Source organism: Quercus robur, chromosome 4, assembly GCF_932294415.1.
Source record: "Quercus robur chromosome 4, dhQueRobu3.1, whole genome shotgun sequence".
Taxonomy (NCBI): Eukaryota; Viridiplantae; Streptophyta; class Magnoliopsida; order Fagales; family Fagaceae; genus Quercus; species Quercus robur.
In genome coordinates this window covers 38,184,400-38,198,940 of record NC_065537.1, presented here as the reverse complement: position 1 = coordinate 38,198,940, position 14,541 = coordinate 38,184,400, and positions in this window count along the sequence as shown.

The window sequence follows — 14,541 nt, the reverse complement described above, 5'->3', positions numbered from 1 at the left end:
CTACTCTTCTCCAAGACACCCTCAGGCTAACGGTCAAATAGAAGTGAAGACAGCTATGTTTTCATCTCATCTAGACATAATAGAATTCAAACAAGGGGGCAACTAATGAGTTAGAAATTTATGATCATCATTAGTCTGAGATCGTCATTAACCAAGAGAAGGTGTTACGCATTTATTATGCTCATTGATGACAAAGTGTAATAGATGGAGCAAAGGTCACAAAGTGAGCTATGAACTTCAGACAAAAATTTTGTAATGCACTAGCCGTTGAGTATAAATACAGCAATTCATTGCCCATTAATTAGGCACACAACTATAAAAGAGAAGGCAACAGAAGTTAAAGGTATACACGAATACTCTATGAAAATCACTCTCTAGTCAATTCTCTCTATAATCTTTCTCCCTTACCAACTCAATCATCAAAGGCGGTTTGGCTAACACCACAACGGTGTGTTACTCTTCCACCCAGTTTATTTTTGTAGGTTTTCCTCCAACAGAGATGATCCCAATCACAGCTTCGTCCATCCATTACGACAAGGAGCTCAACTACTATTTTTTGCATCATCAACTACAATAGCCCATATCAGCCACCACAATCACAATAGCTGCCACCATGCCACCCACCAAAACCAATTTAAAAAAAAAAAAAAAAAAAAAAACCAACAAACAACCATAACAACACACTGCTACCTCCACATATCCTAGCACTACCCACCTAAAAATTTCCAATCACCACCCACTAATCCATATCAACAACACCACCACCCATTGATCCACCATCAACAACACAACAACCACCACATCACAGTGCCATCACTAGAAACACCAAGTAAACCCACCAAGCAAACCCCCCGAACACCAGAGCCACCATCAAAACTCAGCACTAGACCCACCATGCCACCACGACCCACGGCCCACCACACCAATCCATTACGATCCTTAGCCTCAGACCCACCAAGCAAACCTATCAAACACTAGAACCACCATCGAAACTCAGCCTTAGACCCACAACCAAAACCAATTAGCAAACCCATTACCACTCACAACCAAAACCGATTTGCAAACCCATAACCACGCCAATCTCACCGCCATAACAACCACCAGATCTTTAACTTCACCGATCTCGCCTAGAAAATCTTATTTGCAACTCCACAACCATGTTGTGAGAGAGGGATTGATGAGGAATGGGTAGAGGGACAATGGCTAGTGAGAGGCATGGGGAGAGAAAGGGTCATCGACAGAGGCATGAGAGAGAAAGAGAGAAAATGGTGATTAGAGAGAGAGAGAGAGAGAGAGAGAAGAGTTGAAAGACAAAAGAGAGAGAAAGCAAAAGGTGAAAAGAATAAAATATATTGTTTTGGTTCACAATTGTGCTACAGTGCCATCATACATTTAGGATGGCACTATAGCACAATTGCCATTTTTTTTGCAATTGCAAGACCATGTAATGGGCTATTTTTGTACCTTGATGCTAAAATATACCAACATATAGCATATGGAAGACCAGGTGTGAATGCTCTTACTGCTAGCTGTTGAACTTATAAGGGACTTCCTTTGGGGTTCAACCCCAGGAAAAAGAAAATTACACTTGGTTAATTGGAACAAACTAACTTTGACCAATGACCTAGAGTGTTTGACTATTTTGAAGATGAGAGCCAGAAGCTCAGCAATATTAGCCAAGTTATGTTGGAGATTAGCATTTGAGCAAGAAGCTCCTTAAGCAAAAATGTTGGTTAACTTAGTAATAATGGGAAGAAACTCCCCTGTTCTCGAGATTGGACTACTTGTAAAGGTGGTTATAGTGTCTTTAAGCTTGAACAAAATGGTTTGTTAGTAATGAAATTCAATTTGTTTTTGGAATGATTTTTGGCTTTCTTCTGGCCCGATTAGAATCCATATACATGATCCACTCACTTTAGCAGAGGAACATATGTTGGTTCACTCTTTTTTGGCTGGGAATCAGATGCAACTGTTATCCTTTGGGCTGCCAAATAAGATTGTATAGGAAATCAAAGGCACCCCAACTTCCTTTAACCCTCTTGCAAAGGATAAACTAATTTGGGCTTTTTACAAAGATGACTATTTTTTTTTTCTTTAGGAAGTTTATCATATTGCAAAAGGTTTAAATCTATTGAACCTAAAATTTTTTAATGGTGCTTAGGTTGAAGAAAATCTCAATGAATAGAATTTCTAACAAAGCAAGACAGAGGTTCAAAGATTACCAGCAACAAAATCAAGATTACTTAGTATTCAGTGAAAAGAGAAAGGTTAAGAAAATGAGAGAAAGTGGGAGAAAGATTGAGAGAAGAATTGAGTGAATAAAACTTGTATTGAACAACTAAGAATTCTTACATAAATATAATTGAGCTCAATGAGCTGTTTTTATACCATAAGATCACTCTAACAACTTAATTAATCGTCCACCTTATGCGGATCTAAGCCTTTGAAAATTAGGAAATATAGTGCAGCTCTTTCAACTGAATTTCGCGCCAAGTCCAACTACTCTTTGAATTGAGTGAGACACACCGTTTTACTAATACATCTTCCAAAGTCAGTTATTAAGCTAAATGATGTATTTGGTTACACAAATTCTATTTAAATGAAACAACACATTTAATTGAACCACTGTCATTTTGTTTGTGCTTCTTCTTCATTAGACTTCTTATTTTTTACAGGTCTGGTACTGTTATCTTCAACACCCCCCCTCAAACTGATGGGGGAAGAATCAACCAAAAGTTTGGCATGATGAAAATGAAATAGAGGAGCAATGAGTGATTTGGTATACAAATTCGCAAAGTTGTCCTTGCCATAAACAAAACCAATTTGTAATTTCTTGCAAATGACCTTCTCACGAGTGAAGTGATAATCTACCTCAAGATGTTTGGTATGAGAGTGAAAAACAGGATTGGCAGATAAAGCAATTACGAAAACATTGTCGCACCAAATGACAAGGACATGAGAGAGAAAAATGCGAAGCTCTTTGAACAAAATACGGAGTCAAGACAATTTTGCCACCGTGGTAACTAAGGCACAATATTTAGCCTCCGTTGAAGAACGAGACACAGTACTCTACTTCTTAGCAAACTAGGAAATAGGATTAGGTCCAAGAAACACAAGCAAACCTATTGTAGAACAGCAATCAATAGAATCCCCAGCCCAGTCCGCATTTGAGAACACAATAAGAGTCAAAGGACCAGGAGTGAAAGAAATCCCAAAATGCAAGGTACCTCTAATATAACGAAGAACTCGTTTAGCGGCCTCCAAATGAGTGGTAGTAGGATGACTCATGAATTGGCATAACTGATGAACATTAAATGCAATATCTAGACAAGTGCATGTCAGATATTGAAGAGCACCAACCATGCTCCTGTACTGAGTAGGATTTGAAAGAGTAGGAATGGCAACGGGTCGGGTTCAGGCCGGGTTTTTCCATATCCGGACCCGACCCGCGGGTCTGTTTCAGAAATTCGAACCCGGCCCGTTTATTAAATGGGTTTTTTTCTTTACCCCAAACCCGCCCCGTCGGGCCTCCACGGGCCCCGCGGGCCCCGTCCCTCATGCCCAGCCAAGCCCAAAATCAGAAACACAAACTTCAATCTATGATTTTCCGGCCCAAAATCACAAACACAAACACAAATCCAAACACGATCACAAACATAAACACAGAAATCCTAAACACAAATTTTGGATCTATAATTTTCCCTTTCAAAATCACAATCACAAACACAAACTCACATTGAGAATTTGACATGAACTGAACCCAGAAAAAAAAGAAAAAAAAGAAAAAAAAAAGAAAAAGATGGAGATCGAGGTGGAGCGAGGCTGTGAGGCCATGGGTGAGGAAGATGAGAGGGGAAGAGGGTTGTGCGACAGTGAGATCGGCGATAGTGAGGCCGAACGGAGTTGAGACTTGAGAGAGTAGAGAGCTGTAGGCTTGTGACAGTGTGGCGACAGTGTGAGATCGGTGACGGACTGCCTGTGCTTGACTGCTTGTGGGCTTGTGGCCATGTGAGACAGTGAGTAAGAGAGCTGAGACAGAGTGATTGAGTGAATGAGATTGTGAGCTGGAGATGTGAGGCTGAGGCGTGAGGCTGAGGGCGTGAAATGGAAATTAGATCAGATTATGAGAGGCGGCTGGGTTAGGGAAAATGGGAGATAGGGTTTCATTACAGCTATATATATAAGGGGGTGTTTTTTGTAATTTTAAGGTAACCGGGTCATAAACGGGTCGGGTTTCGGGTTTTTTATAAAAACCCGAACCCGACCTGGACCCGCTCCGGGTTTTTTTAAAAAAAACCCATACCTGACCCTATTCTTTATCGGACCGAGTAAAATCCAGCCCATTAGGATCGGATCGGGCTGGGTATCCACGGATCGGATTTAAATTGCCATCCCTATGAAAGAGTAACCCCATCATGAGGAACCAAACGTGTATATGGACAAGAGGGAGTCTTAGTAGGTTTGGAGTTTTCCATATGAAACCTGTGAAGTACATTATAGGCATATTTTGATTGAGTAAGAGTGAGACCATGAGTAGTTTGGGTAATTTGGATGCCCAAGAAGTAATTGTGTGGGCCTAAATCTTTAAGTTTAAACACCTGACCAAGAGCAGCAATCAGATTGTGGACCTGAGTGGAATCATTCCTAGTGACAATGATGTCATCAACATACAAGAGAAGATATATAATGGTATTGGCTGAGCAGAAAATAAACAAGGAGCTATCTGCTACTGAAGCAATGAAGCCAAGATGAAGCAAGTGAAAAGCAAACCTTTCAAACCAAGCCCTTGGTGCCTGTTTGAGACCATAAAGAGACTTATGCAACTTACAAACATAATCTAGATGAGCAGAATCCACATATCTTGGATGTTGATGCATATACACTTCTTCTTTGAAATACCCTTTAGAACTAGTAAGATATCCAATGAAAATACATTCTTTAGTCCTAGGTTCAAGCTTGTGAGCAATGTAGGGTCTAAGATTGGGATAACAAGCACAACTAGAGATTTTAAGTTGAGTAAGATCATGTGAAGAAGAGTATAGCTTAGACCAAGGAGATTTCCAACCAAGAACTGAAGTAGGAAGTAGATTAATCAAATTAACAGCTATTTGAGCTGCAAAAGTCCAGTAAGAATAAGGTATAGAAGCTTGAGATAAAAGAGTAACAATGGTTTCTATTATATGCTTGTGTTTTCTCTCGACAACACCATTTTGCTGAGGTGTATGAGGGTAAAAGAGATGATGAGTAATGCCATGTTGTGACAAATAATATTTGAAGTCATTGGAGGTAAATTCACCACCTCCATTAGATCTAAATGTCTTGATTTTTGAGGAAAATTGATTCTCAATCATAGCATTGAAAAGAACAAATTTAGTAAAAGCATCTGATTTGGACTTCAATAGATAAAGCCAACTAAATCTAGAATAATGATCAACAAACAAAATGTAATATCTAAACCCATTGACAGTTGCAACAGGTGCAGGACCCCACAAGTCAGAGTGTACAAGTTCAAAAGGAGAAGAAGCTGTAAATTGAGAATTTTGAAAAGAAAGATTGTGCATTTTACCCAATAAGCAATGAGTACAAGTTTGATCCACAACATTGTTATTATTTGGTAGACATCCACAATATCACTCCTTTTCTTCAGATTATGAAGTTCACCCTTAAGATTCATGATGTGAGACCTTGAAATTAAAGAAAACCTATTTTCAAGCACCTTCTAGACTTCTATAGTAGTAGCACATCCAACAGTAAGTGCAAGAATAGATGGAGACAAAGTTGAACTTATAAAGGTAAGCAAAGCCTTTTCCTTTGATTTCCAAACTAAGAAATCTGGATTCACAATTGTAGTGTATGATCCAGACAAATCTTTGAGAAATTTCTTAGGAATTAGTTGAGGTTCTTCAAGCAACTCAAACAAGGAATAGGTTTCAAGAACCATAGAAAATCGGTATTTCCACACAATATAGTTGGTACTATCTTGCTTCACTGTCATCATATTTGACATATTAGACAGAAGTAAAAGAGGTTGATTTACCAGATTAGCAACTGAGCTAGAAGACATTGTAGAAGTAGATGAGGACGATGCCATTGTTGAGTTTGAAGCTGCCATTGTTGAGTTTTGAGTCGTAGTAGTAGTTGGCTCTGATACCATGAAGAAAATCTTAATGAACAGAATTTCTAACAAAGCAAGACAAAGGTTCAAAGATTACTAGCAACAGAATCAAGATTACTTAGTATTTAGTGAAAAGAGAAAGGCTAAGAAAATGAGAGAAAGTGAGAGAAAGATTAAGAGAAGAATTGAGTGAATAAAACTTGTATTGAACAACTAAGAATTCTTACATAAATACTGATGGTATCTAAAAATGACCAACTCCTTATTCGTCCATAGAAAGGGAAGAGAGTAAAAACTCGTCCTTAGTCCACAAGGGATACAGACTGGCCGCTCGTCCGTCGTCCATAGAGATCTCTGGACAAGATCTCCTAACTGATGAACAACCTCCCGTCCAACAGTGCTTAGGACGAGCCTAACAGCGGTTTCGATATGAAAAGATAACTGCTATAGCAATTATCATGTTATACACTCCGGACTCCGTGAAAATAGGGGAAATTATCCAACGGATAACCGTTTTCCTAAACCTATAAAAGGGCATGAATCTCCGACCAAAAAAGGTAAAGTATTTTCCAGACACTATCTCTCTTTAAGTGGAGAATTCTTTGTTTCAGAAGAAAAGGCTAACTTTACCATCGGAGGGTTTGTGACCGGCCAACCTCGGTCTCCTCTGATCTTTTGTTTCTTATCTTTCAGGCCCTCAACATCATCACTATCCGTGCTGTTCAACTAATTGATTCCTTGATCGTTATCAAATACAATTGAGCTCAATGAGCTGTTTTTATACCATAAGATCACTCTAACAACTTAATTAACCGCCCACCTTATGCGGATCTAAGCCCCTGCAAATTAGGAAATATAGTTCAGCTCTTCCAACTGAATTTCGCCCCAAGTCCAACTACTCTTTGAATTGAGTGATACGCACCGTATTACTAATACATCTTCCAAAGTCAGTTATTAAGCTAAATGATGCGTTTGGTTACACAAATTCTATTTAAATGAAATGACGCATTAAATTGAACCGCTGTCGTTTTGTTTGTGCTTCTTCTTCTTTACAGGTCTGGTACTGTTATCTTCAACATAGGTATGGAAATCTATAACTACTCTGAGAATCAAATTCTTCTTGTGTCTTTGCCTCCACCAAAGTGTCCCCACCAAAAAAGTCTTGAGTTCAAGGGGTTTTAGTCTTGATACAACGTGTGAGATTTGCGATGTTGCTTTGGAAACCTTTGATCACTTGTTCAGGAATTGCATGCAAGCTAGCAAACTTTGGGAAGACTTGGGAATCTTGAATTCAGACAATGATTTCTTTGCCTCCCCTTTTGAAGTATGGTTATAATCAAATTGTATAATTTAAAAGCTTGTCTAAGTTTGTTGTCCCTTGGAAAATTATTTTGCCTATAGTCACCTAGCAACTTTGGTTACATAGAAACTTTTTTTATCTTCAGATATGAAATTTTGGATAGTGCCATTTGCATCTGGGTTAGAAGGCTTGCTGCAAAATTTTTTTACAATGGCTTGATAGGCTAAAAACGTATTGACCCATTGTGATAAATTAATTGATTAATTAGCCCAAATTATTAATTAATGAAATTAACATGCAATGTACGTGGTAGCACAAACAAATCACCATTTGAACTAAGTGTGTAGTGGAAATTAAATTGACACGATGATTTATTTACAAATGGGAAAAACCTACACGGCAAAAATCCCACCGAGTGATTTTAAGGTCACCATTATCGAGAATCCACTATTATCACAACAAGCGGTTACAAGTAAAAGAATCTCAATACCTTATACTAACCTATAGTTGAACCCTTATCCCAATACTCAATTGGAGTTGTTTTGTAGTGACAATCTCTCTTTTCAATGCATGGCTCCCAGTATGTGATTAACCAGTTGCGCGAATCCCACTACGCGACTTCAATTACCAACTAGAGAAGGTTGTTGGTTGCAAAATTCTTCTGTTCATCACTCGATGAAGATCATAAAGTTGCTTGGTCACAAAACCCTACGATGTACAAATACAGTAGCTTCTTCAATTACTAGGGCAAAACTAGGTTTCCGGTCACACTTCTTTATTCTTGTGAAATTTTCTCTTGTGCAATTATACGTAACCTTTTGCGTCCCTTAAAATAATCCTTATATATGTTTAGGGTTGTGAGAAAAGAAAGCCCAAACATACATTCACGGATTGGATGAAAAACAGTCCTAAAAAACTGAACTTCATAAACCTCAACAGATACCTATCTGTTGAGAAGCTGTCAAGCCTTGGGATTTAAATAACTCTCTTAGCCTCGATAGATGCTAGCTGTCGAGTTTTAATGAGCAACACTTTCACACTTAATTCTTGGACAGACTTGGATGACTTTAACACTTAAACTTGAAACCTTGTTTCTTGAAGCATTAACACATCCTAGATCTACCCAATTACAAGTAAAGTGCGTTTTGTTAAAGGATTAGCTAATTACATAAAATGTTGACATATGTTCCTAACATGTGAAACACATATGTCCTGATATGGCCATTGATGAGTTGATGTTGCCTGCATAACTCCTAGAGAACAGGTGTAGATCAAATGGATTAAGCCCATACAAGGGTGGACTAAGTTGAACAACGATGGGTCTTTGTTAAGAAATTCTATAAAGGCTAGAGGAGGAGGCTACTTTGAAATAGTGATGAGGTTTAGGTGTTTGGTTTTGCTAGGGCCTTGGGAAATACGACAATTATTATTACTGAGTTGTGGACATTAAAAGGTGACCTTGTTTTTGCCCAGAAACTAAGAATTTCTTCCCTAGTTGTTGAATTAGATGTTGAGACTATCTTATGCTAGAACCACTATTATTTGATTACAGGATCTCTTGAGGACATTCCCTAATAAAATGCAACGATGAAGTGTATATATACTACGGAGCTAAGTGAATCAATATGTGGATGGGCTATCTAAATTGGGTAGTAAAAAGGCTTTAGATTTTGTAGTTTTTGAGAATCCATTATCTATGGTGCTTCCTCTTTGGTTTTTGACAAAGTTAGTGGTATTTGTAATATGTGTATTTGTGGAGAAAATATACCCTGTTACGGGTGTGTGTTTCTCTCCTCTCACAGCTGATGGGACCCACCAGTTGTGGGTCCCACCAACTTGTGAGAGGGAGGAAGCATACACCCGTAATAGGATGTACGTCCTCATACTTGTGGTTAGTTAATATATATTCTCTTTTTACCATAAAAAAAAAAGACAGTACATAAGTTCAATATCATGAAAAGTGATAGGTCAAGAATGTATTGACCTCTTGTGATGAATTAATTGATTAATTAGTCAAGTTTATTAATTAATCAAATTAACATGCAATATGCATGGCAGCACAAACAAATCGCCAATTAAACTAAGTATGCAGCGAAAAATAAATTGACATGGTGATTTGTTTACAAATGAGGAAAACCTACACGGTAAAAATCCCACCGGGTGATTTTAAGGTCATCACTCCTGAGAATCCACTATTATCAAAACAAGCGTTTACAAGTAAATGAATCCTAGTACCTTACCAACCTACAGTTGAACCCTTACCCCAATACCCAATTGGACTTGTTTTGTAGTGAAAATCTCTCCTTTCAATGCACGGCTCTCAGTATGTGACTGACCAATTGCGTGGATCGTAGTACGGGACTTAATCACCAACTTGATAAGGATATTGGCTGCAAAGTTCTTCACTTTATCACATAATGAAGATCATGAAGTTGCTTGGTCACAAAACCCTACGATGTACAAATACAGCAGTTTCTTTAAAAGAAAGATGAACTAGAACATATATTTCCGGTTCACAATATGCTTATGAAAAACTTTTGCCTTTAGTTGCATCAGCTGTGATGGCACTTAAAACAATCCTTATATATGTTTAGGGGAGAGTGCACATCGAGGGATGTAGTGAGGATTTTATGTATCTTTTTCTTTTCTTTTCTTTCTATTTTAGATACATTGTTCATGTACCTTAGATCTTGTGATCATATTGTGATAGCAAACCTTGTACTTGTTTATATATATACATTTAAGGTTGTTCTTACAGCTCTTTCACCTATCTCTCCATGTTTTGTTTCTTTTCTTTTTTTATACACATGTTTCTTATTCTTTTTTACAATCTATTATTTCTATTTCACACAAAGATACCTTGATGAATTTTGATTAAAGTGTTTTAGAAATACAAGTTGTCAAAGTCTACTTGCTATAAACTTTCTTCTTGCAAAATTTTTTAAGAGTTTGTATTAGGATAGATTTTATTGTATTCAACAAGTGAATATGAGTTGAGTGATTTATGACTTTTCTTATATGTTCATTTGTTTGTTGTGGTTTTGTTACGGATTGCCAAAGGGGGAGATTGTTAGGACATATGTGATTCATTTGTTAGGAACATATGTCACTACTTTATATAATTGACTAATCCTTTGACAAAGCACACTTTACTTGTAATTGGTAGATCTAGGATATGTTTGATACTTCAAGAAACCTTATTTCAAGTCAAGTGTTAAAACCATGCAAGTTTGTCCAAGATTCTAGTGTAGAAAATGCTGTTCATTAAAACTCGACAGCTAGCCATCTATCGAGCCTTGAAGAACTGTTGAAGCCCATAGCTCTATAGTAGCTCGACAGATAGGCATTTGTCGAGATTTATGAAAAACAGAATTTTAGTTCTGTTTTGACTCCAATTCATGATTGTATATTTGAGTTTCTTTTTTCACAATCCTAGACATATAAAATAATTATTTTAAGGGCTGTCAAAGTGGACAAAAGTTGCACAAGTGTTGAGCAAAGTTTGTTCGAGTAAATGGTGACCAAAGACAGAATTTGCCCTAATTCATCTTTCTTGTGAAGAAGTTGCTATGTTTGTGCACCGTTGGGTTTTGTGATCAAGCATCTTCTTGATTTTCATCATTTAGATGAACTGAAAAATTTTGCAGCCAACAACCTTCTCTAGTTGGTGATTGAAGTTGCATATTGGGATCAGCGCAATTGGTTAGTCATGTACTGGGAACCGTGCATTACAAGGAGAGATTGTCATTACAGAACAAGTCCAATTGAGTATTGGGGTAAGGGTTCAACTGTAAGTTGGTATAAGGTACTAGGATTCCTTTATTTATAACCGCTTGTTGTGATAATAATGAATTCTCGGGAGTGGTGACTTTAAAATCACTCGGTGGGGTTTTTGCCTTGTTGATTTTCCCCATTTGTAAACAAATCATTGTGTCTATTTATTTTCCACTGCATACTTAGTTTAATTGGTGATTTGTTTGTGTTGCCACACATATTGCATGTTAATTTGATTAATTAATAAACTTGACTAATTAATCAATTTATTTATCACAAGAGGTCAATACATTCTTGGCCTATCACACCCATGAATTGGATTGAAATTAGTTTTAAAAAACTGAATTTCATAAACCTCGATAGATAGCCATCTATCAAGCTAGCTGTCTAGCGGCTTCAGTAGCTTTTAAACCTCGATAGATGCTAGTTGTCGAGCTTTAAAATCTAGCATTTTCTCACTTGATTCTTGGACAAACTTGCATGGCTTTAACACTTGAACTTGAAACCTTGTTTATTGAAGTATTAAACACATCCTAGATATACCCAATTACAAGTAAAGTTCGTTTTGTCAAAAGATTAGTCAATTACATAAAATGTTGACATATGTTTCTAACATGATTCACATATGTTTTAACAATCTCCCCCTTTGGCAATTTGTGACAAAATCACAACAAACAAATGAGATATAAGAGAAGTCATAAATCACTTAACTCATATTCACTTGTTGAATACATTAAAATCTATCCTAATACAAAATCTTGAAAAACTTGGCAAGAAAAGAGTTCATGGCAAGAAGACTTTGACAATCTATATTTCTGAAACACTTTAAACAAAACTCATCACGGCATCTTAGTGTGAAACAAAAATAATAGATTGCATACAATAAATAAGAAATATGTGTATTAAGAAAGAAAAGAAACAACACATGTAAAGATAGGTGAAAGAACTGTAATAACAACCTTAAATGTATATATATCATTAAGTACAAGGTTTGCTATCACAACATGATCACAAGATCTAAGATACATGAATAATGTATCTAAAATATAAAGAAAAGAAAAAAGATACATAAAGTCCTCACTACATCCCTCAATATAAACACTCCCCCTATCTCCTAAACTAACCCTCCCCCTATGAGTATGACTACTCTCATCTCAAAATTACTTCCCTTTTTTTGTCACTCATGACAAAGGGCAAGTAAATCAAGTAGACATCTCATCATCACTAGGTGAGCCATCATCATCACTAGGCGAGCCATCATCATCATCCTTAGCATCATCAGCACTGCTGGAGCCATCACTCTCATCCTCAGATGCCTTGGGACACTGTGTAATCACCCATCACAGCTTGTCGTCATGCGATACGACCAACACAGGTGTTTACTTGACATAACTCATTATTGAGAGTGTCTAGGTGAGCATCCATGCGCACAAGCTATGCCATGATGGCCTCAAGTGTTACTTCACCCGTTGAAGAAAAAGGAGCAGAGGTGGATAGAGCGGTAGAAGCTGCAGGTGTGGCCTTTTCAGTTCGGGGTTGCCTCGAGAGAAGCTGTGCAAAACTTTGCTTAATGATAGCGGCGTCAATGGCACACATGAATGTGAAGTGGAGAGACTCGGGATAGGAGATGGAAAAATGGAGAAGGAGCCTTATGATAGCAGAAGGAAAAATGAGCTTATCACGAGTCACCGTGTCCTTATAGACATCTATAAGGGAGAGTATAAAGTGTGAAGGGATGTCAATAGTGAGACCCTCAATGAAGAATAACAAAATCAAACATGAGGCTCTGTGATAGTATTATAGTGGGACAAAGGATGAAGAATAAATGTCATCACCATATTAAGGAATCTCAGATCTTTAGTAAAGGCCGAGCATGAGGTGTTTTGACAGTCACCCCATGAAAAATGTGTCTCACAGAATAGAGACAAGAGTTCATCTTTGGACATTGTCCTTAGACGCTCACAGCTAAGGTAGTCAGCATGTACTACCCTAGGGATGTGTAATACCTCGGATACAATACCTGGAGTAACTACTATGCGTATACCCCGAACGCAAGTGACAAACTAGGGTATAGAGTAATCAAATCCATGCATATTAGAGTAGAACTCCTATATGATCATGGAAGGGCACGAGATCGGGGCGCCACATAGTGACTCCCAACCTCTATTCTAGATGACAGTGGGTAGGTCAGTGTTAGTAAAATCTGACAGGATGAGTTGGCATTCCGAATGAATGCCATGTCGTGAGAAGTTCTCAAAGAAGTCTGATTTGGACTTCTCATCACAGAACTGGACGTGAGAGGAGTGGGGTCAGATGGAGAAGAAGAAGATGCCTCGGAACAAAGAGGGTTCTGGGACGGAGTAGACTTACGCTTAGATGCCATGACGCAACTAACGTAAGAGAGAGAGAAAGAGACAATCAGAAAAGTACCAAACAACAAATATATCAAAATATATAGAATTGAAGGTACGTATGCATGAACATGTGACATGCAGATATAAATTCATCATGGGCTCAGCCCAATCCAAACCTATCAGCACACAACATTGCAACAAATATAGCACACATCTATAATGCATGAAAATATTGTTATAATGCAAATGTGATGCAATGGATGAAGTTTTAAACTCAATGAAGCAACACCCAACCCAAAATTTTTACACAAACTCATCAATTTTGAAAAACCTCCAAAAATTCTTCAAAAATCAAAACTTAGGTTAGAAAAGAGTGAAATGCATGATTAATGAGTGAGAAAAAATCATACTAGATGAAGAACACTTGATTTAGGCCGAAGATCAAGTGAGGAATGTGAGGGGTTTGAGTTTGAGGAGCTTTGGAGTGAGAAAAGAGAGAAACTGTTGAGAGAGATCGAAGGAAATGAGTGAGAAAAGAAAGCCCAAACATACACCCACAGATTGGATTGAAATCAACTTTGAAAAACTGAATTTCATAAATCTCGATAGATAGCCATCTATCGAGCTAGCTGTCGAGGCACGGGCTTCAGCAGCTTTTAAATCTCGATAGATGCTAACTGTCGAGTTTTAAAATCCAACACTTTCTCACTTGATTCTTGGACAGACTTGCATGGTTTTAATACAAACTTGAAACCTTGTTTCTTGAAGTATGAAACACATCCTAGATCTACCCAATTACAAGTAAAGTGCGTTTTGCCAAAGGATTAGCCAATTACATAAAATGTTGACATATGTTCCTAACATGATTCACATATGTCCTAACAAAAAGTATAATGAAATTACCCAAAAGAAAAACCTTGAGGGAGAAAGGAAAAGGTGGTCAAAAATGCAAATGTTAGGAACAATAAGGGCAGTGGTGGCTCCAAGAATTTTGTTTA